This window comes from Cupressus sempervirens, chromosome 10 (genome assembly GCF_028749045.1).
Source record: "Cupressus sempervirens isolate cs-2001-9-10 chromosome 10, ASM2874904v1, whole genome shotgun sequence".
Lineage (NCBI taxonomy): Eukaryota > Viridiplantae > Streptophyta > Pinopsida > Cupressales > Cupressaceae > Cupressus > Cupressus sempervirens.
The window spans coordinates 417,796,139-417,801,966 of NC_143127.1; the positions used below are offsets into that span (position 1 = coordinate 417,796,139).

Below are 5,828 nucleotides of genomic sequence, written 5' to 3' on the forward strand. Positions count from 1 at the left end.
TGTAATGATGGAGTGTCTTTTGATATTCTAATTAATGTGAAAATCAATGAAGTATCAAAAATAATTTTTTTGAAAGTTAGTAAGAGTACCTAACGGTAATATCAACCAACCGAATGATAACTATTTATAGTTATACTGACTAAGCAATGCATATAATAGTTCTTTAAAATACAATTATATAATATTTTATTTAACAATACCATAAATCTTTATGGCTATCAACATTTGATAGTAACTTTGATCATTTTAGATTATATTAGTGAAGTTTGCTAATTGAGCCATTCTTACACAATGTAGTCTAAAATACTCTTTCATATGCTCCCCAAATAAGGATATTGGTGATTTCAATTTGAAAAACTCACTTTGTTGACCTTTAATCTACATCCTCTAATAAAAAATAGTATTCCTCTTATACAAAACATGGCCAAATAGATTATTAAATTTTGTCTCTTCTAATAGAGTATCTCCTTTCCTTGACTTTGTTCTACATACATCTAGCAAGATTAGTTCTTTATAAATCAATTGAAATGGAACTGATATATCAACATGACTACTAAAATACATTGAATATTGTTTGTCTATGAATCAATTTCAAAGCAATATTGTTATTCCTACATGACTAGTAATCATTGAAATATATTTAGAATTAATAAATAGGAATCAATTGAAGCAAGACTATTCAACTTGACTATTAAAATGTCAAAAAACTTCATTGAATGTTAATTAAGCTCTATGAATCAATTGGAGCAAGACTATTATTTCAATGCGACTCTTAAAATATCAATGGAATACATTTGAACTAGTGGAGGCAACATTGTTATTTCAACATGACTACTAGAATTCATTGAAATAAGTTCAAGATTAATACTCTATGAATCGATTGAGTCAAGACTATTATTTCAACATTACTACTAAAATATTGAAATACATTCTATATTAATGTTGTATGAATTAATTGAAATAAGATTGTTATTTCAACATGACTACTAAAACATGAATAAAGTATGCATTCAAGATTAATGTTGTATGTATCGAAGCAAATTTCAACTTGACTACTAAAATATCAGTAAAATACATTCAAGATTAATGCTCTATGAATCAATTGAACCAAGATTACTATTTTAACATGACTACTAAAATACATTCAAGATTAATGCTTTATGAATTGATTGAGGCAAGACTATTATTTCAACATGACTATTAAAATATCACTAAAATATATCCAAGATTAATATTCGATGAATCAATTGAAATAAACCTATCATTTCAATAAAACTGTTATATATCACTTTAATACATTCAACCTCAGTGTCCTATGACAATTCAAATTAGTCCTTTATTTGAAGAGGACAATTACAAATGCCACTTAAATATATTCAGATTAATACTCCATGAATCAATTCATGCAAACTAATTTTTTAACATAACTACTAAGATATCAGTGACATATAGTCAAGATTGGAGCTCTATTAAAGAAGACGATTATTTTCTCACGCTTTCTAAAATATTACAGAAATACATTTAAACCTGGATATACAAGAAAAGCAACTAACAATTGAAACTTTTGAACGCACAAAACGAACGCTAATGTTGATAAACCAACCTAAATTAAATCATTTCTGTAAGTCCATTAATCTGGAAAAGTTGACCATTCGGTTCTCGCTCTCGGATTGACTACCCGAGATCGATTCAAAATGCTGAAACGGTTTTCCATCCCATGCCACTAGCATCTCCACCACTTGTCTGATACATGGCCGCTGGTTTGGCTCTCTGTTTGTGCAAAGCAAACCCAGACGTAAGACGTGCATCATCTGTTCCATGCATTTCTCTTTCTCCACGCATTCAGATAGTGTTGCGTATCCACCCCACGGTGTCCACGCCCTCTCCATACTCTGCCTCACCCGTGGCTTTCCTCCCGCTCACCAGCTCCAGCACCACCACTCCGAAGCTGTACACGTCACTCTTCTCGTCCACCCTTAGTCTATCCAGATATTCCACGCACCACATTACGAAAAGATAAATTACATGTATAAAATAAATTATTGATTCATGAAAGCTGAATTATTGAATTCAGAGAAGACGAAGTATTCGTACCTGGAGCAATATATCCGTGAGACCCTACATAACTGGACACCCTATTCTCATCTTCCAACCTATCAACCACTTTAGACAAGCCAAAGTCTGCAATTTTAGCCGCTAATTCCCCGTCCAGCAAGATGTTGCTGCATTTCACGTCCCTGTGCAGAATTGGAGGCGTGCAATCGTGGTGCATGTAGCTCAGCCCACGGGCTGCACCCACTGCGATCTTATAACGTGTCGGCCACGGCAGGAGCGTTTCTGGTCCTCGGCTACCGTGCAGACGGTCGAACAGGCTACCGTTGGACATTTACTCATATACCAACAACTTGTAATCTGACTCTTCACTCGTCATGCAACCCAGAAGCTTTATTATATTGGTGTGCCGGATGAGCCCCAATGTATCCACCTCGACGTCCCCATCTTTATTCTCTTCGTGTTCTTGCTCATCTTTTCTGTTAAAACGTCCTTGTAGTTTGCTAGTGTTGCGGATCTTCTTAACGGCTACCGCTTCCCCTTTCTTCAGAATGACCTTGTAAACCTTTCCAGCACTTCCGGATCCTATCACGATACTCTTCATCCAATTTTTGATGATGTATATCATGTCCACTTCTGTCGAGTGGAATGGAGTTAATTTCCACGTTGACCCGCTGCTCGCCTTCCTGTAAAACGAGCAACACGGACAAATGGAGCAGACTAACACGGCCACTACAAGCAAAAGCGGTACCAGAATTGTAGCTAACCTCCGACGTGACAAATTATGAGGAGAGGGACACGGTGGTAGCATCAAATTCTGACCACATAGTTTCGGGTTTCCCAGAAATCGCTCCTTGTAAGCCACAAGGTCTAGCGCTTCAGGAACACGTCCGGACAAGTCATTGTTGGAGACATTGAAAACATCCAGCTTCATGTTTCCCAACTCCGGAGGAATCCTTCCAGAAAGTAAATTATTTGACAGATCAAGAATGTTGATGATGTCGTTCAGAGCTGCAGGGATTTCGCCTGTAAGTCGGTTGTGAGAAAGATTGAGCTGACTCAGTTTCTTTAGCGACATTATTTCCCTGGGAATTTCTCCTGACAGAGAATTATGATCCAGCTCGAGAGTTATGATCAAACTCAAGGCCCCGAGCTCAAGGGGAATGCGCCCTGTCAACCGGTTGTTGCTGGCTTGGAACACTTGAAGTTTAGGCAGCTGTCCAACATGTGCAGGGATTCTTCCTTCGAACTGGTTGTTTCTTACATCCGACCGATTCAGATTCTTCGCTTGGCCGATTGCAGGTGAAATCTTGCCTTCAAACACATTGTTGCTAAGGTTTAATATTTGGAGACTGGAGGCGCTCCATAGTATAGGAGTAATCTGGCCGCTCAGACGATTGTTGCTGATGTCCAGAAATTGAAGAGAATTGCAGGCTGTGAAGGATGAAGGCAGACTACCACTGAATTTGTTAGAAGAGCCGGAAAAAGCATAGAGCTCTCTTCCCCGACACAGATTCTCTGGCAGAGGACCTTCCAATTCATTTTCCCACACTTCAACGTGAGCGAGGTTTGAGAAGGTACCCAAACCCTGGGGAAGCCATCCTTTGAGCTTGTTTTGGAACAGCTTCAAGTAGCTCAAGTGCCGTTGCGTGCTCAGCACAGCAGGTATCTCTCCGGTAAGTCGATTTTTGAACAACTGCAGAGAATTCAAATACGTCAGATTTGAGACTCCCTCTGGAATTGTGCCCCGAAGATGAATGTCGCTGAAATCCAGACTGGATAAGCTACTGAGTTGGCCAATGTTGGCCGGAATTTGGCGAGACAAATTGTTGTCATAGAGATACAGTTGTCTCAGATTTGAGAGGGCCGTTAAACTGGTTGGAATAGAGCCCGAGAGATGATTCCACGACAAATCCAACCACTCTAACAGGGTTAAATTGCCAAAGAAAGTCGGGATTGCGCCCACAAGATTACAGTTATATAGCCACAACTGCTGCAGGTGCATTAAATTGCCAAGCTCTATGGGCACCACACCAGGACTCAGAGGATTGGCGATAACAGTGAAGTTCTTCAGAGACTCCAAATGCCCGAAAAATTTAGGGAATACCCCATTCAAACTATTGTCGTTGAGGAAGAGAGCTTTGAGCTTCGACAACATAACCAAGGCTGGAGGGATAGAGCCACAGAAGCTATTATATGCCAAGTTGAGTACTCTCAACTCACTCAATTCGGAGATGGTAGATGACAGGGCCCCAACACACTGGTTGCTGGATAAATCGAGCTTTCGTAAACGCTTGCAATGCAAAAGGCCGCGTGGGAAGGGACCGCTGAAACCATTGTCTTGGAGAATGAGGGCAGTTAGATTAGGAAGGGGACATATCGCGGAAGTCAAGTTGCCAGAAATGGAGGCCCCCGTGAGATTAAGAGTGGTAACGGTATTGAAAGTATCGCAGGAGATACCAGTCCAAGAACATGGATTTTGGTGAGATTGATTCCAGTTACTCAAAGCATTCCGGGTGTCCCTCCAATCTCCATTCTTGATTTGAAGGAGAGTAAGGCCATCTTGCGAGAGGGAAAAACAGTGGAGAAGCAAATGGAAGAACGTGAGAATGCAGTAAGGTTCCGTTTGTTTGGTTGGGTCCCGTTTGGTTGGGGAAGATGATTTTTTGACATAACCAGGTTATCTTATAACCAGGTTTTCGAAAACCTGGTTTTGTGGTTTGGAAAGCCAATGGTCCGTTTGGTTGACAGGGAAGATGAATATACTGTGGACCCCACAATATTATTAAAAAAACTGTCATAAAATTCAAAACCTGGTTTTAATTTCGAATTCCACCTTTTTGTTGGAAGAAACTTCTTCCAATTTTTGACCAAAATTGGAAGATGAAATTGAAAACCAGGTTATAATTTTAACCAACCAAACACCAAAGTTTTTTTGCAAAACCTGGTTTTGCTTCTGATAACCCGGTTTTGGCCCTCATCTTCCAGCAACCAAACGGGGCCTTGGGGAAGATGAATTTGTGGCATAACCAGTTTATCTTATGATGAGGTTTTCGAAAACCTGATTTTGTGATTTGGAAAGCCAATAATCCGTTTACTCCTGATAACCCGGTTTTGGCCTCATCTTCCAGCAACCAAACCAGGGAGGATGGCCATTATTTCCGGCATATGTCTTGGAAAAGGAAAATCATTTTTCTTACAGAAATGTTGTCAGACTTAATACAGTGGGCAGAGGATGCATCATTTTACCATATTATTTAAATAAAAGGGCAGTCAATATATTTTTCTTTTCTCCCATTTCAACGTAGTGTAAAAACGGACTCGTGTTGACAAGCGCACATCGAAACATGAGTAAATTTTTCGATTTTCTTGGTTTTGTGTCGCGCAAAACGTAAGGGTGAAAGATTTAAGCGAGCGGTATAGATCAACGTGGACTTGACGCCAAAAGTCACTTTCTGTCCTCCAAAAATCTTTCAAGGAAGCCAAACGAGTCGATGTCCAAACTATATTATAACCATTTAAAGCCCTGCAACATTTGCTTTATTATATGCTCTCTATTTTTAATTTAGGTGTGCTTTTCAATTTACAATTATATAGTCCAAACTATAAAGGAATAGTTTAAATGCAGAAATCGTTTTTATTAAAAATTAAAATAAATAAATAAGGTCAAAGTTGTATTACATTATTAGCTATTTAATAAAAAAAATTGTTTTCTTTTAACGACTTTTCAAGTGTTATACTAAATGAATAATATTTCTACATTTTATTTTGTTTAA

At 38.7% G+C, this 5,828-nt stretch overlaps 1 pseudogene; it reads right to left on the bottom strand.

The window, feature by feature from the left end:
* Positions 1-1,613: 1,613 nt before the first annotated feature.
* On the bottom strand, positions 1,614-4,699 carry LOC149534481 (uncharacterized; annotated as a pseudogene).
* Positions 4,700-5,828: the final 1,129 nt, after the last annotated feature.